Source organism: Pongo pygmaeus, chromosome 1, assembly GCF_028885625.2.
Source record: "Pongo pygmaeus isolate AG05252 chromosome 1, NHGRI_mPonPyg2-v2.0_pri, whole genome shotgun sequence".
Lineage (NCBI taxonomy): Eukaryota > Metazoa > Chordata > Mammalia > Primates > Hominidae > Pongo > Pongo pygmaeus.
The window spans coordinates 225,607,244-225,634,941 of NC_072373.2; positions in this window are offsets into that span (position 1 = coordinate 225,607,244).

Sequence of the window (27,698 nt, forward strand, 5' to 3'; positions counted from 1 at the left end):
TAGGGTGGTTTGCTAGCAACCCTTGGTATTCCTTGGCTCATAGGTGTCTGCCTTCTCCCTGTGCCTTCACATCATCTTCCCTCTGCATGCATCTGTCTGTATGCCCAAATGTCCTCTTTTTATAAAGACATCAGTCATATAGGATTAGGGGACTATCTTACTCCAGGCTGACCTCATTTTAACTAACTACATCTGCAATGACCCTAGTTCCAAACAGTGCCACATTCTAAGATACTGGGGATTAGGACCTTTATATATGTATTTGATGAGGGGGGGAATGCATTCCACCCATAACACATGTCATTTTTATGAAATGCCCAGGATATGCAAATTTATAGAGACAGAAAGTAGATTAATGGTTGCCTAGAGCTAGGGATATTGGTGGGAAAAGGAGAGGGATTGCTAATGGATATGAAGTTTCTTTTTGGGGGGATGAAAGTGTAAAATTAATGGTGGTACTGGTCATATACACTAATACATATTTGTGTATTCACTAAAAACATTGAATTGTACAATTTAAATGGGTGAATTACATGGTATATAAATTATATCTCAATAAAGCTGTTTAAGAATGATACTTGAACATCCAAGCATAGGAATGTTTTCTTTGTGGATTTCTGCTTGGCAGCCCCAGGGCTGGCTCAAGCCTGTCCCGGCAGCTGCTTTGACCAAGGCCCACAGCCTCTTTCATCTCCCTTGGTGCCCTAATCACACTGTTCCCGCCACTGAATGGTCTCTTCTTATACTTCCTGTGTCCTGACCATTGCCCTAGGGTCTAGGCAAGCCCCACTGCTTTCTTAAAGTCTTTCTGGACGATTTTAGTCCTCCCTGAGCCCTTACTTCCCTGAACTTCTATAGCAACCAGGAGTTTGGTTCTTGAGTCTCCATGGGTCACCAAGAGTTTGATTCTTGAGTCTCCATGCGTCATCCTTGCCGTGTTCTCAGGTGGTTTTATCAGTTACATTTTCACTTGGCTTGCAAGTTCCTCCGGGGCAGGGGCCATGGAGCCCTTTTCCTGCAGTCTGTGGTGCGGACATGTGGTTTGTGCCCAGGACACCTTTGATAATCTAACTCACAGTCACACTGAAGAGGAGACATCCTTGGCCATCACCCTGCCCCCCAAGGGGACAGCTATATACAAAAGCATGTAACTTGTTTCCTCATGTGAGTCACTGAGCCATGGTGTAACATACCCGTAATGACTGTGAGTCAGGGCTGCTTTTACACAGAGAAGTCCATCTCTTAAAGAGGGAGTGCCTATCTGCATGAAGACCTGAAGACCACATACAGCAGTCTGGGCGAACCCTAGGGAGAGCATTGCAAGTACAGGAGAACCACTGATCCTCCACCCCGCATGTCCCTGTTCTTCCAAAGCTCATGGGAAATGTGACTGTCTCATGTTCCTTTGCCTTTGGCAGCTTTTTCTTCCCTGCTCTGGTCCTTGAAACCCTCTGTGTCTTTCCAGACTGCTTAGGTTTCTATCTTGATTTCAACTAGCAGAAAGTCAGCTTAGTGTGTGACTCATTTGTATCTTTATTCCCAGTTCAGCAGCTTGGGAAAGGCTTCTAGCTCAAAGTCTTGGGTGTGTCAATGGAATGTTCCTCAAGGGCTGGCATGTTAGAGGGGAGAGCTAGTTAAAGGCATGGAGGGCTTTACACTATTCTTCCTGATTATTAGGCTGCAGAGTGTCCATCAGGGAGTACCCATCGGTGTTTCCTCTCTTGAATTCCTCTCTGCCAAATTTCACACACTTTTCCTTATCGGAAGTGGGATTTCCCCCACAAATTCAATATTTCATCAGCTACTCCAATGTCTAAAGCAGATCAAAAAGTAGACTGCTGGTCAGGATGACACTATAAGTTTATACTTCAAATACAGAACAAAAATTTAGAAAATATAAAAATGGGAAAGTTGCAAAGACATAACCATCTTGCTAGGAGATGTCAAGACATATTTCTCAATAGTTTATAGAACAAGCAGACAGGATAATCATACAGGATATAGAAGATCTGAACAATACGATAGATCAAATTAACCTAATGGACATATAAAACACTGCACCCAACAAAGGCAGAATGCACCTTTTTTCCACCCGAATAAATGAACATGGGACATTTGCCAAAATTGACCACATAGTACCCTGTAAAGCAGCCTTAACAATTTTCAAAGGATTGAAATAATTCAGAGTATGTTCTCTGACCACAGTGCAATTAAGCTAGAAATCAATAACGAAAAGATAATTGAAAATCTCCAACTGATTATTAATTAAGCCACACACCACAAACTTCTAAGTAACCTGTGGTTCAAAAAGGAAATCACACAGGAAACTTGGAAGTTAGAAAATATTTTAAACGATAATGAAGGTACACCATATCATACTAGTATGTTAAAGGAGTGCTTAGAGAGAAATTTATAGCCTTATATATAAAAAAGAAGACAGGCTAAAAATAAATATCTTAAGCTTTCATTTCAAGAGGCAAGAAAAAGAAAACCAAGCCAACTTCAAAAATATAAAAGGAAAGAAATGATGACCAATGCAAAAATAAATGCCATAGAAAGCAAGCATACAATAGAGAAAAACAAGAACCCCAAAAGTAGATTATTTGAGAAGATCAATACAATTGGCAGACTCCTAATAAAACTCATCAAGAACAAAAAAGAGAACTCATTACCAACAACAGAACTGAAAAAGGGAATAGGAAAAACTCTACAAAACGTTACAAACATTAGATAGGTAATAAGATATTATGAGAGTATGTCTGCTAAAGATTGTATGCCCAGAATATATAATGATTTTTTTTTTTTTTTTTTGAGATGGAGTCTTGCTCTGTTGCTCATGTTGGAGTGCAGTGATGCAATCTTGGCTCACTGCAACCTCCACCTCCTGGGTTCCAGCAATTCTCCCACCTCAGCCTCCTGAGTAGCTGGCATTACAGGCAAGTACCACCACGCCTGGCTAATTTTTGTATTTTTGGTAGAGACAGGGTTTCACCGTGTTGGCCAGGTTGGTCTCAAATTGCTGACCTCAGGTGATCTGCCTGCCTCAGCCTCCTAAAGTGCGGAGATTACAGGCGTGAGCCACTGCACTAGGCTGAATTCTTAAAACTCAGTAGTAATGAACAACTCAATACAAATGGGCAAAAGATTTGAACAGCACTTTCTCAAAGATGTTATTTCAATAACAAATAAATGCATGAGAAGATGTTCAACATCATTAGACACAAAAATGAAAACTAAAATTGCTATGAAATACCACTATACATCTACCAGACTGGTTAAAATGAAAAGGACTAATCATACCAAAGGTTGGTGAGGAGGAGGAGCAGCTCTTACATGCATATATATTTTTTTAAAAAATTTTAAAATTATTATTATACTTTAAGTTCTAGGGTACATGTGCACAACGTGCAGGTTTGTTACATATGTATACATGTGCCATGTTGGCTTACATGCATATATTAACTCTAGGTATGTGATGATAGGTTAGGTATGAATACTGTAGTCCTTTGAGCAAGTTCTAAAGAATAATACAAAGAGATACAGCCAAAAATCCAAAAGAAAAATTAAAATGGAGTCCTAAAAGAATTTAAATAGGACAAAAGAAGGCAAGGATGGAGAAGAAATGAACAAGAAATAAAGGGGACAAATAGAAAATAAATGAAAACGTAGTTCACCTGTATTCAACCATATCAGTAATCACTTTAAATGTAAATGGTCTAAATATACCAAATAAAAAGCATAGATTGTCAGATTGGATAAAAATATATGTATGTCCTATGTATGAAAAATCTGCTTAAATATATATGTGTGTGTGTGTGTGTGTGTGTAAAAAGTAAAGGATAGAAAAACATATTTCATGCAAAAACCAAGAAAAAGAAAGCTGAAGTGGCTATACTAATTTCTGACAAAGTAAACTTCAAAGCAAGTAACACTTCCAGAAAAAAAGAGAGACAGTGAGTAATTTTAAGTGGTCACTTAACCAAGAAGACCTAACAATCCCACGTCACTATTCACATGGCAATAGAGCCTCAAAATATGTGAAGCAAAAACGGGAATTGAAGGAGAAACAGACAAACTCACAATTCTACTTGGAGACTTCAACACTCTGTCAATAATCAATAGAACAAATAGAAAATCAGTAAGATTACATAATACCTGAACAACACTTTAAATGAATATGACATAATTGACATTTATAGAACATTCTACTAAAAACCAGAATTCACATGGAACATTCAGATGGAGGATTCATCAAGATAATCCAAATTCTGGGACACATGGAAAACATTAAAAATTTCAAAAATTTTAAAGAATTGAAATCATGAAAAGTATGTTCTCTGATTATGTAAGATTTAAACTAGATATTGATAACAGAGAGATAGCTAGAAAATCTTGAAAATTAAACATTGCACTTCTAAATAACCCTTGGGGCAAAGAGGAAGCCAAAAGGAAACTTAAAAAATATTTTGAATTGAGTGAAAATAAGAAAACAGTATATCAAAATCTGTGTGATGCAGGCAAGTAGAACTTAGAGGGAAGTTTCAAGCATTTTAATGTTTATATTAGAAAAAAAGTTGATGTGCAGCCTTTCTTTTTTCTAATGTAAACGCTTAATGCTTGAAATTTCCCTCTAAGCTCTATTTTAGCTGCATCACACAGATTCTAATATGTTGTAACCTTATTTTCTATTTTCCATAAGAAAATAGAAAAAAGAGACCAAATTAGAAGGAAAACAAGCAGGTGGAAGGAAAGAATAAAGAGCTCGAAACAATGAAATTGAAAATAGAAAAATAATGACGAGAAGCAGTAAAACCAAAAGCTGCTTTTTATTAAAAAGATCAATAAAATTGATAAAATTCAAGTCAGACTGAGCAAGAACAAAAAAGACCCAAACAGCTATTATCTTGAATGTAAAAGAGGACATTGATACAGATACTACAATCATCAAAAGGTAATAGGGGCATATTACAAACCACTTTGTGTTCATACATTTGACAATTTAGAGGAAAATGGATCAATTCCTTGAGAGACACAAACTGCCCAAGTTCACTCAGGAGGAAATAGATAGCCTGAATAGTCTTATGCTGTTTAAAGATGTTGAATTTGTAGTTAAAAGCTTTCTATAAAACTCTGGCCATGGTGGGCTTGACTGGTAAATTCTACAATATATTTTAACAAGCAAGTAACAGTAGTTCTGTACAAACTTTTCCAGAAAATAAAAGCAGAGAAAAGATTTCCCAACTTAGATTCACATGACTTGATTTCAAGATTTGCTATAAATCTACCATGATTAGTATAGCATGGTGTTGGTAAAAGAATACAGTAGAATACAGAGTCTAGAAATAAGCCCAAGAAATATATGGTCAATTGGTCTTAACAAAGGTACAAAAGCAACTGAATGGAAAAAGCAGATTCTTTTTAAAAATGATGCTGGAACAATTGAACGTTGATATACTTAAGCAAACAAACCAATAAGTAAATAAATACATAACCTCAACCCATACTTACTCCTTATGATTTCTAAATGTAAAGCCTAAAACTGTAAAACTTCTACAAAAATGCTCTTCCACAGAACCTACACATCTGTAATGACAGGCATGTTCGATCTGTGCTTTCCAGTATGGGAGACACTGGGCACATTGGGCTGCTGAGCACTTGAAATGTGGCTAGTGTGATTGAAGAAATGAATTTTATATTTCATTTAAGTTTCATTAATCTAAATTTAAATAGTCACATGTAGTTAGTGGCTAGCATCTTAGACAATGCAGTTTGAGAAGAAAATACAGGAAAAAATTGTGTAACCTTGGTTAAGAAAATATTACTCAAATATGACACTAAAAGCATGATCTGCATGAGAAAAGATATGGATAATTTGGGCTTTATCAAAATTAAAAATTTCTGCTCTGTGAAAGGCTCTTTCAGAAGAATGGAAAGACAGGCCACAGACTGGGAGATAACATTTGTGAATCACATATCTGACAAATGGCTTGCGTTCACAATACCTAAGGAGTTCTCAAACTCAGTAAAAAGTAAACAACTCAGTTAAAAATGGGCAATATATTTGGGCAGACATTTTATTAAAAAATATATGTGGAGAAACATCACTAATAACTACGGAGCTGCAATTTAAAGCTATAGTGAGATACCACTATATATCTTTTAGAATGAGTAAAAAGAAAAAATATTGACAATACCAAGTGTTAGCAGGGAGGTAGAGCCACTGGAATTCTCATCCATTACTGGTAGTAATGCAAATGTTACAGACACTTTGGAAAACATTTTGGTAGCTTATCATAAAGTTAAATATAAACTTACTATATGACCCAGCAATTCCACTCCTTGGCATTTACCAATGAGAAATGAAAACATATGTCCACAAAAGATATGCACAAGAATGTCAATTTCAGTTCCATTAATAACAGCCCCAAATTGGAAGTAGGTCAAGTATTCATTAATAGATAAATGAGTAAATTGTGGTATATCCATATATTGGAAATCCTTTCAGCAATACAAAAAGAATAAATTAGTGATACATGAAACAACATGTTGTGAACCTCAAAAACATTATGGTGATCAAGAGCTCACCCTGATTTTTAATTTTATATGAAGTCCCAAAGTTGACAAAAATAATTTGTAGTGATAGAATTCATACTATCTAATATCAACCATATTGTGGTTGCCTGTAGAGACTGACTTAGAGGCAGAAGAGAATACTCTGAGATGATCTAAATGTTCATCTTAATTGATATCTTGTAATAAATGTATGTCTTGATTGAAGTGTTAGTTTCATTGGGATATATAAATATATTCCCATATTCACTGGGAGATATATATATATATATATCCCAATAAAATATATATACACGGTTGACCCTCAAACAACATGGGTTTGAGGGTTTTGAACTACATGAGTCCACTTATACATGGATTTTCCTTCACCTCTGCTACCCCTGAGACAGCAGGATCAACCCCTCCTCTCCCTCCTCCTCAGCATAATCAACGTGAAGATGATCATGAGGAACACCTTTATGATGATCCACTTCCACTTAATGAATGGTCAATATATGTTCTCTTTCCCATGAGTTTCTTGATAACATTTTCTTTTCTCTAGCTTACTTTATTGTAAGAATACAGTATATAATACATAGAACATACTACATGTGTGTCAAACCACTGTGCTTTTGGTTGACAGTAGGGTATTAGTAGTTAAGTTTTTGGGGAGTCAAAATTTACGTGCAGATTTTTGACTGTGCAGGGGCTGTGTGCCTTTAACCCCTACATAATTCAAGAGTCAACTCTGTACGTATATTTGTCAGAAGTTATTGAATTTTACACTTAAGATCTGTACAAATTACTGAATTCAAAGTTTTCCTCAATTAAAAAGTGTGAGAGGCATATCTGTTCACAAACAGAAAGTAGGCTGGGCGCAGTGCCTCAGGCCTGTAATCTCAGCACTTTGGGAGGCTGAGGTGGTGAATCGCTTGAGAAGTTCGAGACCAGCCTGGCCAACATAGGGAAACCCCATCTCTACTAAAAATACAAAAATTAGCCAAGCGCGGTCGTGGGTGCCTGTAATCTCAGCTACCTGGGAGGCTGAGATAGGAGAATCGCTTGAACCCAGGAGGTGGAGGTTGCAGTGAGCCGATATGGCCCCATTGCGCTCCAGCCTGGGCGACAGAGCAAGACTTTGTCTCAAAAACAAACGAACAAAAACAAAAACCAAACAAACAAAAAACCCAGTGGTCTCCAGAATATATTGTTAAATGGACCCAATGAAGGAGTGTTTGTGTATTTAGTTTGTTACTTTTTGATGAGAATAAAAAACCCTAAAAGACTAGAAGGAAGACAGAGCAAGAAACAGGATGAAAGCAACACTTTTCTGAATTTATCTCGTTCTACAGTTTTTACTTTGGCATCATGTAAATTATAAAATTAAGTTTATAAATAAAAAAGTAAAATTTAAAAATCCTGAGATAAATGATAATTGAAAACAAAGTGAGGTCATTACATAGCAAATAGAATTATGTCACTGACTATCCTTCATCAACACATTCAAAGCACAAGTAGTGATGCAAAGCAATCTTAAATTTTGTTTGAAAGTCTTATTACATTTTAAAAGTCTTACATAAAAAATAAGCAAGTTCATTAATTGTGTGTATATCGCTAAGGTGTCAGATTTTTAGTGTAAAAAGAGAAGATACCATTATAAAACCAAAGAAATAAAATAAAATCCATATAAAGGTAAGTTTGAACTGGGAATGTCAGTACGATCTCATGATATCTTTGTGTTTTGAATAAATGCAGGTGCTGGTGGTGCTCACTAAAAATGCCCAGAAGCAAAAGGTGTTCTTGGCACCCAGATTAGCGTCTCCAAATTTCATTCATCATGAAAAGGAACCAGGGAACTCTGGGGATTAAAAAAATTCTGATTCCAGGCCTGAGTAGGAAATATACAATGTGTGCTTGCCTAAAACATCTTGTTCCCCAAAAGCTAGGAAGCTACCAAAGGCCATTGGAGTTTTATCAAAAGAGCACAGGAACCAATGTGACAAGATACCCATTATTCAAACGGGACAGTTTAAGCATAAAAAATAATGACTACAACACATGGGATTTGGAAAACCCCATAAATTCATAATGAATTTCCAAAAAAGGAAAACAGAGTAGGACAAAGTGGGGTGAGTGTGAGAGAAAGAGACAGAGATAAGAGAGAGAGAAAGCAAGAGATAGAGATGAGAGAGAGAGAGAGACAGAGAGAGAGATGGGAGAGAGATGAGAGAGAGAGAAAGAGATAGAGATGAGAAAGAGAGAGAGATGAGAGATGAGAGAAAGATAACAGAGAAAGAGATAGCGATGAGAGAGAGAAAGAGATAGAGATGAGAGAGAAAGAAAGAGATGGGAGAGAGAAGACAGAGAAAGAGATAGAGATGAGAGAGAAAGATGGGAGAGAGATGAGAGAGACAGAAAGAGACAGAGATGAGAGAGAGAAAGGGATGGGAGAGAGATGAAAGAGAGATGAGAGATAGAAAGAGATAGAGATGAGAAAGACAGAGAGATGGGAGAGAGACGAGAAAGAGAAAGAGATAGAGATGAGAGAAAGAGAAAGATGGGAGAGAGATGTGAGAAAGAGATAGAGATGAGAGAGAGGGAGAGAGAGAGAAGGAGATAGAGAAGAGAGAGAGAGAGATAGAGATGCAAGAGAGATGGGAGAGAGAAAGATGGGAGAGAGATGAGAGAGAAATAGAGATGGGAGAGAGATGAGAGAGACAGAAAGAGACAGAGATGAGAGAAAGAAAGAGATTAGAGAGAGATGGGAGAGAGAGAAGAGAGACAGAAAGAGATGAGAGAGAGAAAGAGAGATGGGAGAGAGATGAGAGACAGAGATGAGAGAGAGAGAGAGATGGGAGAGAGATGAGAGAGAAAGAGATAGAGATAGGAGAGAGATGAGAGAGAAGAAGAGATAGAGATGAGTGAGAGATGAGAGAGAGATGAGAGAGAAGGAGATAGAGATGAGAGAGACAGAGATGGGAGAGAGATGAGAGAGAGAAAGAGATAGAGATAAGAGAGAGAGAAAGATGGGAGAGAGATGAGAGAGATAGAGAAAGAGTGATGGGAGAGAGATAAGAGAGAAAGAGATAGAGATGAGAGAGAGAAAGATATAGAGATGGAAGAGAGATGAGAGAGAAAGAGATGAGAGAGAGAAAGATGGGAGAGAGATGAGAGAAAGAGATAGATATGAGAGAGAGGGAGAGAGAGAGGAAAAGAATAATCCATTGACAACCCTTGGAAACACAAAATTCTTACTGTTAAAAACAATTAAAGGGAAAGAATTAGCCAATTATTCTTTACTGATCAGAAATATGTAGCCCTGGTTGATGTGGGATAGTGCTTAAGAGAAGAATCTTAGCTAATAAACGGGAAAGGATTGTTAGAAAATACATTTTTTTAAGCCCTGATTGGAATAATTGATTCAGGCAAAGATTATCAATGGACGGAGCCATTAGAGAAGTTAGGGAACTTGCCCTGGGTCACACAGCCAACAAGCAGCAGAGGCAGGATCTGAACCCTGCCAGCCTGGGTTATGGCCATGACAGCACTGATATGGTTTGGCTGTGTCCCCACGCAGATCTCATCTTGAATTGTAATCCCGTGATCTCCACATGTTGTGGGAGGGACCCAGTGGGAGGTAAATGAATCATGGAGGTGGTTTCCCCCATGCTGTTCTCCTGATAGTGAGTGAGTTCTCATGAAATCTGATAGTTTTATGAGCATCTCGCATTTCCCCTGCTGGCACTCATTCTTTCTCCTGCCGCCCTGTGAAAAGGTGACTTCCATCATGATTGTAAGTTTCCTGAGGCCTCCCTAGCCATGCAGAACTGTGAGTCAGTTAAACATCTTTTCTTTATAAATTACCCAGTCTTGGGTATTTCTTCATTGCAGTGTGAGAACAGACCAATACATTGGTAATAAGCGCATTCACTCATTCAGCAAGTACTCATTGTGAACTTAAACTGCTGGGGATATGTCGGTGAACATAATCCATGCAGTCTGGTCTCACTGCGAGCACATACACAGGGGGTTAAACCCAGGACTGTGGGCATGTGGGAGATCCTTATACTCTTCCCTGTACTCTGCTGTATGTTTGAAGGTTTTCACAGCAAACATAAGAAAAAGTAATTAAATCAGTATTGTATTGGCATCCAATTTAGTCTTAATAGTTCAGATGCATAGCATCTACTTATCACACCAAAACAATGAAGCTATTTTGATGCATGTGACATTTTAAAATTAGGGATTATGAAAGACGTTTCAGCATCCACCTTATTTCCAAAGCTTTTTTCAGTTGAAGCATGCCAGGAAAGTCTCGATTCTCCTAGGAATGTAGCTACAAAGAAAAACAATCTTTAAAAAGTCCGCCTTGCAATCCCAAGATTCTTTCCAATTAAATTGGTACCAAGGCTTGGAAGACAGATTTATGCTCCTTATGATTAAGATGAAAGTTGGATAGGAATCCTTCAGGTTTTAAGTAACAACTTAAACTGATTCCAGAGTGACAGAATCTCCTGCATCTCCTGCTGCGTCTCCCACACCCCATGCTGTGTCTCCACACCCCATGCTGCCTCTCTTATACTCCATGCTGCGTCTCCACACCCCATGCTGCCTCTCCATACCCCAGGCTGCGTCTCCACACCCCATGCTGCGTCTCTTATACTCCATGATGCATCCCCACACCCCATGCTGCGTCCCCACCTCCCCATGCTGCGTCCCCACCTCCCCATGCTGCGTCTCCACCGCCCCATGCTGCGTCCCCATCGCCCCATGTTGCGTCCCCACACCCCATGCTGCGTCCCCACCGCCCCATGTTGCGTCTCCCGCACCCCGTGCTGCATCCCCGCACCCCATGCTGCGTCCCCACCGACCCATGCTGCGTCTCCCGCACCCCATGCTGCATCCGCACTGCGTCTCCACACCCCATGCTGCGTCCCCACCGACCCATGCTGCGTCTCCCGCACCCCATGCTGCGTCCCCCGCACCCCGTGCTGCGTCTCCACACCCCATGCTGCGTCTCCCGCACCCCATGCTGCGTCCCCCGCACCCCATGCTGCGTCCCCCGCACCCCATGCTGCGTCTCCACACTCCATGCTGCGTCCCCACCTCCCCATGCTGCGTCCCCACCTCCCCATGCTGCGTCCCCCGCACCCCATGCTGCATCCCCACCGCCCCATGCTGCGTCCCCACCGCCCCATGCTGTGTCTCCACCGCCCCATGCTGCATCCCCACAACCATGCTGTGTCTCCCCCCCATGCTGCATCCCCACCGCCCCATGCTGCGTCCCCACACCCCATGCTGCGTCTCCACCGCCCCATGCTGCGTCCCCACCGCCCCATGCTGCGTCTCCACACCCCATACTGCCTCCCCACACCCCATGCTGCGTCTCTTATACTCCATGCTGCATCCCCACACCCCATGCTGCCTGTCCACCGTCCCATGCTGCGTCCCCATCGCCCCATGCTGCGTCCCCATCGCCCCATGCTGCGTCCCCATCGCCTCATGTTGCGTCCCCACCGCCCCATGCTGCGTCCCCACCGCCCCATGCTGCGTCTCCACCGCCCCATACTGCGTCCCCACACGCCATGCTGCGTCCCCACACCCCATGCTGCCTCCCCACACCCCATGCTGCGTCCCCACACCCCCTGCTGCGTCCCCACCGCCCCATGCTGCGTCCCCACCGCCCCATGCTGCGTCCCCACACGCCATGCTGCGTCCCCACACGCCATGCTGCGTCCCCACCGCCCCATGCTGCGTCCGCACCGCCCCATGCTGCGTCCCCACCGCCCCGTGCTGCGTCCCCACCGCCCCGTGCTGCGTCCCCACCGCCCCGTGCTGCCTCTCCACCGCCCCGTGCTGCCTCTCCACCGCCCCGTGCTGCATCCCCATCGCCCCGTGCTGCGTCTCCACACCCCATGCTGCGTCCCCACCGACCCATGCTGCGTCTCCCGCACCCCATGCTGCGTCCCCCGCACCCCATGCTGCGTCTCCACACCCCATGCTGCGTCCCCCGCACCCCATGCTGCGTCCCCACCGCCCCATGCTGCGTCCCCACCGCCCCATGCTGCATACCCACAACCATGCTGCGTCTCCCCCCCATGCTGCATCCCCACCGCCCCATGCTGCGTCCCCACACCACATGCTGCGTCTCCACCGCCCCATGCTGCGTCCCCACCGCCCCATGCTGCATCTTCACACCCCATACTGCGTCCCCACACCCCATGCTGTGTCCCCACACCCCATGCTGCGTCTCCACACCCCATGCTGCGTCTCCCACACCCCATGCTGCGTCTCTTATACTCCATGCTGCATCCCCACACCCCATGCTGCCTGTCCACCGCCCCATGCTGCGTCCCCACCGCCCCATGCTGCGTCCCCATCGCCCCATGCTGCGTCCCCACCGCCTCATGCTGCGTCCCCACCGCCCCATGCTGCGTCCCCACCGCCCCATGCTGCGTCTCCACCGCCCCATGCTGCGTCCCCACACGCCATGCTGCGTCCCCACACGCCATGCTGCGTCCCCACACCCCATGCTGCGTCCCCACACGCCATGCTGCGTCCCCACACCCCATGCTGCGTCCCCACACCCCACGCTGCGTCCCCACCGCCCCACGCTGCGTCCCCACCGCCCCATGCTGCGTCCCCCGCATGCCATGCTGCGTCCCCACACGCCATGCTGCGTCCCCACACCCCATGCTGCGTCCCCACCGCCCCATGCTGCGTCCCCATCCCCCCATGCTGCGTCTCCACACCCCACGCTGCGTGTCCACCGCCCCATGCTGCGTCCCCACCGCCCCATGCTGCGTCCCCACCGCCCCATGCTGCATCCCCACACCCCACGCTGCGTCTCCACCGCCCCACGCTGCGTCCCCACACCCCATGCTGCATCCCCACCACCCCATGCTGCCTCTCCACCGCCCCACGCTGCGTCCCCACCGCCCCATGCTGCGTCCCCACCGCCCCATGCTGCGTCTCCCGCACCCCATGCTGCGTCCCCCGCACCCCATGCTGCGTCCCCACACCCCATGCTGCGTCCCCACACCCCATGCTGCGGCCCCACCGCCCCATGCTACGTCTCCCGCACCCCACGCTGCGTCTCCTGCACCCCATGCTGTGTCTCCACCGCCCCGTGCTGCATCCCCACCGCCCCATGTTGGGTCCCCACACCCCATGCTGCGTCTCCACACCCCATGCTGGGTCTCCACACCCCATGCTGCATCCCCACCGCCCCATGCTGCGTCCCCATCGCCCCATGCTGCGTCTCCACACCCCATACTGCATCCCCACACCCCATGCTGCGTTCCTGCACCCCATGCTGCGTCTCCACACCACATCTGCATCTCCCACACCCCATGCTGCGTCTCTTGCACCCCATGCTGCGTCTCCACACCCCATACTGTGTCTCCACAACCCATGCTGGGTCTCCACACCCCATGCTTGCTTGCTTCTCCCTTGTAATGAGAATGAGCTTTATGCACTTGAGCCTGACCCTTGCCCAGCATTAACGGAGCCCAGTGTGTGAATGCTGCCAGAGTGTACCTTCAGCCCTCCTTATCCACAACACACTTAATCAATCCTGAATCCTCAGGAAGAGTGCCAAAGCCTTGGTTCCAGGTTCTCCCGAGGAACCAGGTAGCCTGTCAGTCAGGAAACAGCCTGCTGGTCTGTGACGTGTGAAACTTTTCCTTTAACACCTTTGGGAATGTGTTGATTTTTCATTACCTCTAAAAATAGTTTAAATGTAATTACAGTGAAATTTTGTAGAATCATTTTTGGAATCCTTGAACAAATTCTGATGGGTTCTGGGCTACATGGTCTGAAATCTCATCATGTGTGTCTCTGAAGACCCTAATCTCATTCTGCTTTGGATTATGGCTAGGAGTCAGGAGTTATTCTGGATGTAGAGACTGAGTTGTGTTCTTAAGTAGGGCTTAAAAAGTTTGGGGCCATTGTTACAGGCTTAATACGTGGGGAATGAACTGAATGAATGTATGGTCCCCCTCAAGGACAAGGAACTTTCATTCTTTGGTATCCAGAGGACTCAGCATGAAACCTGGGTGATGGTAGTGAATAAGTGAATGAATGAATAAATGAATAAATAGAAAAGACTCTTTGTCTCCTGGTGCCATTGTAACATGCAGCCCTGTCAGGGAAGGGAGTTGGCCCTGTCACCCACATTGCCTGCAGCTTGGCTTTGGAAAGCTAGCCAGCATAATCCGTCACCTGCAAACCTCATGCATCCTTTCCTGCTTAAGTGCTTAGAGGAACCCACACATGTGAGAGGTTCGTTTGTCATCCCCTCTTCTGTTGGGGGCACCAGGGGCTCTCCCACCCGCAGCCCATGATTTTGAGCAGAAGGGTGAGTTTAGATAAAGCAATTCCCATGCTCCACTGCTTTCCAGAGATGGGGGCTCATGGCTGGTGGATCCTGGAAGATGAATGACATGGAGCAGGTGACTCCTCTCTCCCCCTCCCCGAAAAGCCTGGACCAGAATGGAATCTGCCCGCCCTGGGAGGCCTCTTTCTTTGACAGACTCTGCTAAAACAATTGCACTTGTCAGGATCCATCAGGAGAGACTGGTTTCAGGCAGTCAATTGAATTTGCAAGCAAGATAATCAGTTATTGATTGAAAGGGCGAGTCGCGGCTCCTGCCTGCTTCTGAGGAAATGAACTTCTTCTCTTTCGAGAATATTTACTGGCTGGAGTGAGGAGTGATTGCCAGCAGTCACCTTTGGTGGAGAAGCGGTGCTGAGCTGAGCTAGCAGAGCCGGGCCTCAGCGTTCCCCTCCACGTCTGTGCTATTGATGCAGGGAAATGTGGGTAAAGTGTGTGGCTTTGGCAAGACCTGAGGCTCCATTACTTACTCAGTGGGAGAGAAGGTTGGGGTTGAAGCCCAGGATTCAGGATTCCCCATCTGTTGCAGGTGCCCTGCTCCAGGTAAGAAGCTTTCTGCACCCAGGTGAGGCAGGAGGGAGCCCTACCCTGATCCTCCAGCCCACGCCCCCCAGTCCTCAGCTCCTGAGCTCCTGCACGGCCCACAGTGGGCCACCACTTGACACGTCTGGTTCCCGGACTCACGGAAGATCTCCACCCTGCTGAGTGAGAACCAAGACCAGGCTCCCACTGCGATCTCCTAGAGCCCCCAATTCTAAAATGCCTTTTCCTGTAGGGGACAACATCGACTTAACAACAGCACCCAGGGAGAGCAAGTGAAACCCCATTATATTTAGCATTCATCATAATTATAAAATATGTCCCAATTCCAGACAAGCTAAACGGAGAAACGAGAATGAGTGTCTTAGAGCCAAGGAGATGTGGTGGTGTCACTTCCATTATTCTCATTATTAATTTGTTTACGTCTCACTTTGTACCCAAAGGGTTTGCTGTGGAGAGTTGAGGTGGCTTCCTCCCTGTCCCTCTTGGCTTAGAGGCCATCAGCAGAGACTGGTGGGGGATGGCATCTGTGCTGGGCCCAGCGCTATGTCCAGCCTCAGAGTGGCTGGGCCCTGAAGACCCACCTTGACCTCCTGCATCTGAGCGGGAGTCTGCATGACCAGGGGACCTGTTAATCTAGAGTCTGTGACTGTCCCTCTCTTTAGCTCATGCTCTGGTATCTGCAGCCCCAGGATTCCCAGATCTAAATCTTGAGCTGTTTTTAGGGCGTACTTGAATCCACCTTCCTGGGACAAACCAGTGGCAAAGGGGCTGTTAGTGGAGGGTGTGGACAGTGCTGGGTCTGGGCTTGTATGGCCTCGGGTACTCCTGCCAGGGCAGGGTGTGTCCTTGTGGAGGATGGAGATGGGGTGAGGAGAGCTGGGGCAGAGCCAGAGCGTGGACCTATTCTTAAGCATCACAATTCCTGCTGCCACGTGTATTCTGTTGCTTGACTTTAAGGAGTTGGAGAATTCTAAATTTAGACCTTGCCTTCTGGGTCATCAGGAAGTATATTTGTCAAGGTCAGAGGATAGAACACGTTTTATTGAGTGGTTTGTTAGTGTGATTTATATATGGGCCTCCAGGGGGCTCCTGCCCTGGGCCTGCCAATGCTCAGTGCGGGCCTCATGCTTGCCAAGTGACTGAAGGAATGAAATGAACATGCATAAGGCACCTTCTCTTCCTTTTCTGGGACTTGGGACTTACAGCTGGCAACTGCAGCCCTGTGCACCTGAGCATAAGCCAGATCAGTGTCCAGTTTTGGGAACCTACCAACCCCAAATCCAGATGTCTCCCCTCTGCCCCTGAACTTCCCCTCAGGGTCACATGGCAGGAGTAGGCTCAAGGGTGACACCTTCCAGGGTGGTTTCATCTTTGTCTGGTTGAACTTTGAAAATCATTCGCTGGGCTTGGTCTCTCACCTGTGGGAGGCTTTGCACTGAGGATTGGTTTCAGGATGAACGCCCATTCCCTGTGTTGTGCAGAGATATCTGTGCGCACTGGCTCTGGAGTTGGAACCAGAGTACCTTCTCTGCCTTCTCTGTTATTCTTGGCTGTGCCTGAAAGGGCAACAAGGTTTTGCAATTAGATCTGAGACCGGCCAGGGACCCAGCCATAATGGTATTCATGTTTATTCTGTAGGGAGCCCTTTCTATCTGCAAATATTAGCTAATCCTTGGCTTCACTCTGAGAGAGATGCCAGCGAGATAGACAGAGGCTGGGGCCTGAGTCAGGAGCTGTGCCGAGAAGAATTGAAGAGCAGCATCAAAGGGTGCCCGGGGGAGCTGAATCAAGAGGCACAGCTAATCCCTGGCCCTCCTATTATCTCTCGCCATATTAGAGTCTGGCTTCTGGTCCCTGGAATGTCCAGGGAGCAGGGATTTCTGCTTCATTAATTTTCTGGGCACTTTGGGGTTAATGGGGGGAGAGGAAAAATCTCTGTTTTGCAGAATTTGTTGTGGAAAATCACCGAGTCCTGGTTTCCCCTCCTTGCCTTGGGAAGCCCATGCAGGCCCAAGATGGAGCCTGGGGGTGGCGGGGGCAGTTGTCAAGCCTGCATTCCGCATGCAGCACCTGGTTCTGCAGGGATGGTGTGCAAGGTGCGGGGGGCTGCGCAGCTTCTCTTCTGGCCCCAGGATCAACCCTTCAAACTCTTTCATTTCTCAAACAAGCCCTCTGGCATGAGTCAGCCTTTCTTGTCAGTGGCCTCTCTCTCCCCAGAGCAGGATGGGGAAACCATTCCCAGGTAATTGAAGAGTGTTACTAGCTGGATCCTGGGTGACTGAATTTCCACTCTGCTTTCATGTCTGTTTCTGTTTTCTTTTCCCTTCTTTTGAAAGATAACAGGGTGAGAGAAAACACATGTCAAGTAGAAGCTTGCAAGTGGATGAAGGGAAAAGAATGCTCCCAGGGACATGGATGAAATTGGAAATCATCATTCTCAGTAAACTATCGCAAGAACAAAAAACCAAACACCGCATATTCTCACTCATAGGTGGGAACTGAACAATGAGAACACATGGACACAGGAAGGGGAACATCACACTTCGGGGACTGTTGTGGGGTGGGGGGAGGGGGGAGGGATAGCACTGGGAGATATACCTAATGCTAGATGACGAGTTGGTGGGTGCAGCGTACCAGCATGGCACATGTATACATATGTAACTTACCTGCACGTTGCGCACATGTACCATAGAGCCTAAAGTATAATAATAATAATAATAAAAAGAAAAAAAATTAATTAAAAAATAAAGATTGTATCTATAACCAAAAAAAAAAAAAAAAAAAAAAAACCAGGGTTGAGTGGAAAAGTGTTTGTTTAGTTTGGAAAGACATGTGAATTTCCTAGTCAGGGAAAGAACCTGTTTTCTGGAAGAATGTAAGTTGCTATATCTGGAGAGGCATGTAGGACAGGGGTTCTAATTACTGTCTGTGAGAGTTACTGCTTTGTAACTTATGGTTTCTGCTTCAGTATTTTGTCAGTTCTGTGTTATAAATTGCACCTTAATAGACCAAAAATATCTATACAGCACTGATTTCCTTGAATATTGTGTGTTAATTGATATATCTCCTAGAGGCAAAAGGTTTAAATGTGTGTTAAAAAGGTTATATTACCTCCTTTTTAAACAAATTAAAGAGTTGTAAATACTAGTATAGATCTCTTTTGTTTACCACAGCATATATTGATTTTATGATTGTTAAGCATTTCATATTTTAATTTAAATTGGATTAAACCACAATAAAGGAAATGAGACAAGCTTTCAACTGTAAAAAAAAAAAAAAAAAAGAATGCTCCCAGGGCTCCCCGGGCTGGGTGCGCTGCCTAGACAAACCAGCCGGGGCACTGTTACAGGCTCCGTTGCGCCTCCTCTTCACAAATTCATAGGTTGAAGCCCTCACCCTCAATGTCACTGTATTTGGAGATAAGACCCTTCAGGAGATTGAAGGTTAAACAATGTCATAAGGGTGGGACCCTTGTCTGATTGGACTGATATCCTCATAAGAAGAGGAAGAGACAGCAAGAAGGGGACCACCTGCAAGCCCAGGAGACACCAAAGCCATGAATGCCTTGATCTTGGACTTTGAGATCACAAATAGATAAAAATAAATGTTGGTTGTTTGACTGCCCAGTCTGTGGTATTTTATTATGGTAGGCCGAGCAGACTAACAGGGACCTGGGGCCCGTCTCGTGGCCCAATGTGCTGGCGCAGGGCTTCCTCCAGCAGGGATGGTCTAGGATTGCAGCGGGCTCAGCTCTGTCTCCCCAGCCTCCTTTCTATGGAGGGGGCTGCCCCTGCTCCACTGCACCTGATCCCAGGGGACATCAGGCACCAGCCCTGCCCAGGCCCTCGTGATGGACCCGGCTTGAGTTTGGGGTTCAGGGCATGTGGGGCACCTGCTCATTGGTCTCCACGCATGGACTCCACTAGAGAGTCCCCAGCCGGCAGGAGGGTCGCCTTATCCAATTTCCTGCTTTACAAATGCTAATATTTCAACCAGCTGACCTCGACTGAGAAACCAGTAATTGTCCGAAAGAAGATCACCCTTCCAAATCATCTCTGGATCTTGATTTTGGAGACCCAGCCCCTGGGCTGGATGTGGTGTGGGGTCAGCCCAGGGCGTCCATTCTTTGTTTCCTTAACTAACAGGAAAAGCTGTGTGGTGAAGGCAAGAAAATGCTTGTCTGTGAGTTTTGTTTTGTTTTGTTTTGTTTTTTTTCCGAGAGGGAGTCTCACTCTGTTGCCCAGGCTGGAGTGCAGTGGTGCTATCTCGGCTCGCTGCAAGCTCTGCCTCCCGGGTTCATGCCATTCTCCTGTGTCAGCCTCTGGAGTAGCTGGGACTACAGGCGCCCGCCACCATGCCCAGCTAATTTTTTGTAATTTTTTTCACCAGAGATGGGGTTTCACCATGTTAGCCAGGTTGGTCTCAATCTCCTGACCTCGTGATCCGCCTGCCTCAGCCTCCCAAAGTGCTGGGATGACAGGTGTGACCCACGGCCCTTGGCCTCTGTGAGTTTTTAAGGGATGAAATGTGTGCAAAATCCTGCTGGGGGAGCTCTCTGGGGAAAAAGAAACAATTAAATCAATGACATATCAGCAAGTAACTTCCCCGCAAAGCCGCAGGCCTTCCGCTGTCTCCCTTCAGACGGCAACCCTCCCGTCCATCGCCTTTGCTGCAACCGTGAAGGTGGGACAGCTGCCCATTGGTGCATTCCAGGCTCCATCCAGTTCCATGTGGACTCGCTTCTCTACCTACATGAGCAAGGTTGCGTCTGGAAATGCGCTTTCTTGTGTCTGTGGGTTTTGTTGGCCCCTGAAGACAGGGTCTGGAGACAAGGGTTCCAGCCCAGTTCGGTCATGGCTGCTTTCCCCTAGCTGCTGTAACAAATTATCCCAAACCTGGTGGTGGAAAACAGTCGTGGAGGACAGACATCTGAATTCAGTCTGAAGGGGATAAAGTCAAGGTGTTGGCCGGGCTGGGTCCTTCTGGAGGCTCCAGGGGAGTCTCTGTTCCCGGGTTCTTCCAGCTTCTGGTGGCTCCTGGTGTTTCCTGGCCTGAGGCCACATCGCTGCATCATTCCGGTCTCTGTCTCTGTGGTCACATAGATCTCTCTGCTTCTGTGTCAAATATTCCTCTGTCTGCCTCTTATAAGGACACTTGTGCTTGCATTTAGAGCCCACCTGGTTAATCTAGGATAATCTCCCAAGCTCAGGATTCTTCACTTTTTTTTTTTTTTTTTTTGAGACAGGGTCTCACTCTGTTGCTCAGGCTGGAGTGCAGTGTCACAATCATAGCTCACTGCAGCCTCAACCTCCCGGTCTCAAACAATCCTCCCATCTCAGCCTCCCAAGGAGGTGGGACTACAGGTGTGTGCAACCACGCCTGGCTAATTTTTGTATTTATTTATTTATGTATTTATGTATTTTTGGTAGAGACGAAGTTTTGCCATGTTACCCAGGCTGGAGGATTCTTCACTGAATTGTATCTGCAAAGTCCCTTTTGCATCATAAGGTAACATTTGTAGGTTTCTGAGATGTGAAAGCCCACAGCCATTATCAAAGTGGTCATCATCACCTTGCCATGAAGCTGAGTGAGCTTTGACCACACAAGGCCATGTGTCTCCTCTGCAAAATGAGGGGTTGCTCTCAACAGTCCTCAAGACTCTTCTGTCTGAGTATCTTGAGTCCTGGATGCAAACATTCTGGTTTGAAGATTCCTTCCTCAAAAACTTTTGTCTTTGTTTTTCTAAGCCAACTTGTCCAATGGTGTAATGGTAGAGAGAGACGGGGCCACGCCAGCGTAGAGCCTGGCTCTGCAGCCCCAGCCAGCCTGGAATCCCAGCTCTGCCACTCCCTGGTGGGGCCTGGGGGAGTCACGTAGGATCCCCCAACCCCTGTTTCCTCAGATGTCAGATGAGGATCACTGTCATCCCACCTCACAAGGCTGTTGCTGGGATAAATGAGAAAACGCACAGTGCTGGGCACACGGTGAACCTTGGCAAATGCCCACAGTGTCCTGTTTGGTCTCAGCCTCACCTCAGTTGCCATTGTCCCCACCACCGAGATCAAGCGCGCTTGACAATATCGCATTTCTGCCCCTTTTGAGGAGCCGTGGGACCCGCTCTTCGCTTTTGTATCACCTTCTGCTGTGGGTGCTTTCTGATGAGCTGGAGCTCGAGGAGAGGAGAAAGAGGAGTATGCTTTCCTGAGGGGAGGAGGTTTACTCCCTGGGTGGTAGGACGGGGAGTGTTTTCTGTGTGTGTGTGGGGTTTCCATGAAAATCACCCTCTCTCACGCCAGGTTCTGTTCTGATTGGGGTCTGTTCCCTGGCAGGGGTGGGATTTGAGTCACGGGCATTTGGGGCAGGGGTCCTGCAGGCTGCTCATGGGTTCAGGCACACAGGGGTTTTTGGGCACCTGTTCTTGCTGAGTAAACCTTACTCTTTGGGGGAGGGCAGCTCCCTGATACCATGTGAAAGTCATACACTTGGGCCCCAGGCGAGGTCGTCATTGCAGAATGAGGGCTGTGAAGTGGAGGGAGTGGATCTGACCATGTGACCCCACACTCCTGGGAAGGAGAGCTTAGGATCATTCTTTCTGGGGGGCCGACTCCCTAAGAGCAGTTTTAGGGGCCTCCGAGCTGGGCCTTGTGCATTGGGCTTGCTGTGGTTGGAGTGAATCCTGTGACTGCGGTTGCTGCCTTTTCCTCCCCATTCCACCTTGTGAAGAGGCCGGGAGGGAATTGTGGACACTTTTGTCTCTGTCACTGCAAACAGCACCCATTTATAACAGTAACAGGGGATCATCACTTGCTTCTATTTTTCCTCCCTCCCACTCTCTCTTGTTCTTCCTCCTTTCTCTACCAAACTAAGGTTTTCTAAATATTCCGTCCACGCTGGCCCCTTTTGGGATGCCGCTTGCGTTCACTGAGACTGGTGAGACTGGCATTTTAAAGTCATTTGTTGCTCCTTTGTCCTGGTCATCCTCATGAGATGGGTCCCCAGGTCCCTCTCCCCTTTCTCCCAGAACCACAGTGCTCCCACCCCCACCCCTTCATGTTTAACAGCTGCACTTGCAGCCTGTGCCTGCCACCATCCTATTTATCCTGTTCCACCCAGAGACCCAGAGACACGCTCATCATACCAGCCCATCTAAACCGACTGAAATGTAAAGAGACACCTCTCCACGCATGTGATGCTCTGGCTTATGGGGAGACGAAGGTGGGGAAAGTCATGGGGGGACACACGACAAGTTGGGGAAGGGTGGGTGGTGGGGCAGGGAGAGAGAGAGAGAATCCCCTTTAAAGAGCAAACCCTGAGCAGGTGCCTATGCAGCAACCCCAGATCTCTGCTCTGGCAGCTGGAGAGGTTCCCCACGCAAAACTGGGTGGAAAATATCCTGTGTGGCATGCACAAGGGAGGATCCAGAACCCCAGAACCCCAGAACTGGACTGGAATTATTCCCTCAGCCACACAGGTAGAGCCATCTTGGTGTCCTTTGGGGAGGGGATTTGGAGACTGTCAGGAACGCACCGCGGCTCGGTCAGCATGTGCGTGCGTCCACTCTAACTGCTTGGTGCTGTGTTTTCTCAGGGGAAGTTCAGCCTTTCTGGCTCCTCATCAGCTGCTCTGGGCAGCTGTGGTGCTCATCGCCCCGGGAGCCATAGGCTGGCTTCATGCTCCAGCAACTTGGGAAGCTGTGTTTCACCCTCAGCTCAGAAGGACTTTCTGTTGGTCACTTATGAAGACCTGCACGGTGCTGACGGTGATCTTGGTCCTGTTCTGGGTCGTTTATAATAACTGAATCAGTGCCTGTTGCCGCTGTGCTTGCAAGCATCAAAATCTATGTTAGTTTTCTATGGTTGCCACAACACATTACCACAAACTCGTGGCTTAACAATACAACCTTGCAGTTCTGGAGGTTAAAATTCCTAAAATTAAGAAGTTGGTGGGCCGGGCATGGTGGCTCATGCCTGTAATCCTAGCACTTTGGGAGGCCAAGGTGGGCGGATCACCCGAGGTCAGGAGTTTGAGATTAGCCTGACCAACATGGTGAAACCCTGTCTCTACTAAGAATACAAAAATTAGCCGGGCGTGGTGGCACACACCTGTAATTCCAGCTACTCGGGAAGCTGAGGCAGGAGAATCGCTTGAACCCGGGTGGCGAAGGTTGCAGTGAGCTGAGATCACACCACTGCACTCCAGCTTGGGCAACAAGAGCAAAAGTCCATCTAGGAAAAAACAAAGAAAGGAAGAAGAAAAAAGAAGTTGACAGGGCTGTGCTCTCTTCTGGAGGCTCTAAGGGAGAGTCTGTTTCTCACCTGTTCTAGCTTCTAGAGGCTGCCCGCACTCCTTGGCTTGTGGCCCCTTACTCCATCTTCAAAGTCAGCAGCACAGCATCTTCAAGTCTCTCTGACCTGTGCTTCCATTCTCACGTCTCCTCCTCTGACTCTGATCCTCCCGTCTCCCTCTTATAAGAACCCCTGTGTGATCAAGTGGGGCCCGTCAGATCATCCAGGATTCTCTCCCATCTCATGATCCTTGTTAGTGACATCTGCACAGTCCCTTCTTGCTGTGTAAAGTTACCTAATCACAGTTTCCTGGGATTAGGATGTGGACATCTGTTGCAGGGGTGGGGGTGGGTTGGGTACAGGGAGCACGATTTTGTCTACCATATATGTGTGTATATGTGTGTGTGTGTATGTGTGTGTATATATGTATATGTGTGTGTGTATACATGTGGGATGCATATCTATCTGTATAGATACATATGTATATCTTTAGAAATCTGTAATAATATATTCTGTAATAATAGACACCATTATTCTTTTATCTTTTATAAGTGGTGAAACTGCGGCATAGACAATCGGAGCAACTTCCCCAAGGACATCCAGGTGGTAAGTGTGAGACCAAGATTCTCAACCCAGGTGTTGGCTCCAGAGTTCAGGCTCCAAAACATTTTCTCTGGACTTTTCCAAGGAAGCAACTAATAGAAATCAATGCTACAGGCTGGATGCGGTGGCTCACACCTGTAATCTCAAGCACTTTGGGAGGCTGAGGCAGGTGGATCACCTGAGGTCAGGAGTTTGAGACCAGCCTAGCCAACATGGTGAAACCCCGTCTCTACTAAAAATACAAAATTAGCTGGGCATGGTGGCACGTGCCTGTAATCCCAGCTACTTGGGAGACTGAGGCAGGAGAATCACTTGAACCTGGGAGGCGGAGTTTGCAGTGAGCAAAGATCTTGCCATTGCACCCCAGCCTGGGCAACAGAGTGAGACTCTGTCTCAAAAACAGGAAAAGGAAAAAAAGAAGTCAATGATAGATACGAATTATCTCTCAGCAACCTCAGGTGTTGCTAGAAATGCAGGAGAAATAAAAGGCAAAACTTCTGAGCAAGACGGTGACAAGGTAGCTGAGGTGAGAAGACCAGCCCACAAGAGGGTAAGAGAATGTTCCAGGATGAAGGAGGTACAGGTTTTAGTTTATTGGATGCTTACCTATGGGAAAGGTGCTCATGAATGACACCTTCACAAGCATGAAGTTCTGATCAGAAAGTATCATTTAAGTCTTTAGTCCACTTGAGTTAACTTTTGTGTATGGTGTAAGATAAGTGTCCAGTTTCATTCATCTACATATGAATATCCAGTTTTCCCAACACCGTTTATTGAACAGATGATCTTTTCCCCATTGTGTATTCTTAGTGCCCTTGATGAAGATTAGTTGACTGTGTATATGTAGGTTAATTTTTGAGCTCTCTATTCTGTTCCATTCTGTGTCTTTATGCCAGTGCCATGCTGTTTTGATTACTATAGCTTTGTAATGTAGTTTAAAATCAGGAAGTATGATGCCTACAGCTTTGTTCTTTTTTCTCAAGGTTGCTTTTGCTGGGTCTTTTGTGGTTCCATATAATTTTTAGAATGTTTTTCATTTCTGTAAAATTTCCATTGGAATTTTGATTTCTGTGAAAAATTTGCCATTGGAATGGCTGTTGCCATTGCAATTTAGATTTCATTCAATCCATAAATTGCTTTGGGAAATATGGACATGTTAACAATATTAATTCTTCCATTCCATAAACATGGAATATATGCAGAAAAGGCGTTAGACAAAATCCAACATCATTTCTTGATAAAAACTCTCAACAAATTAAGTATAGAGGGAATGTGCTCAACTCAATAAAGGCCATGTATGCCAGACCCTGTCTTCAGGGGCCAACAAAACCCACAGACACAAGAAAGCACATTTCCAGATGCAACCTTGCTCATGTAGGTAAAGAAGCGAGTCCACATGGAACTGGATGGAGCCTGGAATGCACCAATGAGATATTAGCTCTTTGTCAGGTGAGTAGGTTGTGAAAATTTTCTCCCATTTTTTAGGTTGCCTGTTCACTCTGATGGTAGTTTCTTTTGCTGTGCAGAAGTTCTTTAGTTTAATTAGATCCCATTTGTCAATTTTGGCTTTTGTTGCCATTGCTTTTGGTGTTTTAGACATGAAGTCCTTGCCCATGCCTATGTCCTGAATGGTAATGCCTAGGTTTTCTTCTAGGGTTTTTATGGTTTTAGGTCTAACGTTTAAGTCTTTAATCCATCTTGAATTAATTTTTGTATAAGGTGTAAGGAAGGGATCCAGTTTCAGCTTTCTACATATGGCTAGCCAGTTTTCCCAGCACCATTTATTAAATAGGGAATCCTTTCCCCATTGCTTGTTTTTCTCAGGTTTGTCAAAGATCAGATAGTTGTAGATACGCGGCTTTATTTCTGAGGGCTCTGTTCTGTTCCATTGATCTATAACTCTGTTTTGGTACCAGTACCACGCTGTTTTGGTTACTGTAGCCTTGTAGTATAGTTTGAAGTCAGGTAGCGTGATGCCTCTAGCTTTGTTCTTTTGGCTTAGGATTGACTTGGCGATGTGGGCTCTTTTTTGGTGCCATATGAACTTTAAAGTAGTTTTTTCCAATTCTGTGAAGAAAGTCATTGGTAGCTTGATGGGAATGGCATTGAATCTATAAATTACCTTGGGCAGTATGGCCATTTTCATGATATTGATTCTTCCTACCCATGAGCATGGAATGTTCTTCCATTTGTTTGTATCCTCTTTTATTTCCTTGAGCAGTGGTTTGTAGTTCTCCTTGAAGAGGTCCTTCACGTCCCTTGTAAGTTGGATTCCTAGGTATTTTATTCTCTTTGAAGCAATTGTGAATGGGAGTTCACTCATGATTTGGCTCTCTGTTTGTGTTATTGGTGTATAAGAATGCTTGTGATTTTTGTACATTGATTTTGTATCCTGAGACTTTGCTGAAGTTGCTTATCAGCTTAAGGAAACTTTGGGCTGAGACAATGGGGTTTTCTAGATATACAATCATGTCATCTGCAAACAGGGACAATTTGACTTCCTCTTTTCCTAATTGAATACTCTTTATTTCCTTCTCCTGCCTAATTACCCTGGCCAGAACTTCCAACACTATGTTGAATAGGAGTGGTGAGAGAGGGCATCCCTGTCTTGTGCCAGTTTTCAAAGGGAATGCTTCCAGTTTTTGCCCATTCAGTATGATATTGGCTGTGGGTTTGTCATAGATAGCTCTTATTATTTTGAGATACATCCCATCAATACCTAATTTATTGAGAGTTTTTAGCATGAAGGGTTGTTGAATTTTGTCAAAGGCCTTTTCTGCATCTATTGAGATAATCATGTGGTTCTCGTCTTTGGTTCTGTTTATATGCTGGATTACATTTATTGATTTGCATATATTGAACCAGCCTTGCATCCCAGGGATGAAGCCCACTTGATCATGGTGGATAAGCTTTTTGATGTGCTGCTGGATTCGGTTTGCCAGTATTTTATTGAGGATTTTTGCATCAATGTTCATCAAGGATATTGGTCTAAAATTCTCTTTTTTGGTTGTGTCTCTGCCCGGCTTTGGTATCAGGATGATGCTGGCCTCATAAAATGAGTTAGGGAGGATTCCCTCTTTTTCTATTGAATGGAATAGTTTCAGAAGGAATGGTACCAGTTCCTCCTTGTATGTCTGGTAGAATTTGGTTGTGAATCCATCTGGTCCTGGACTCTTTTTGGTTGGTAAGCTATTGATTATTGCCACAATTTCAGAGCCTGTTATTGGTCTATTCAGAGAGTCAACTTCTTCCTGGTTTAGTCTTGGGAGGGTGTATGTGTCGAGGAATTTATCCATTTCTTCTAGATTTTCTAGTTTATTTGT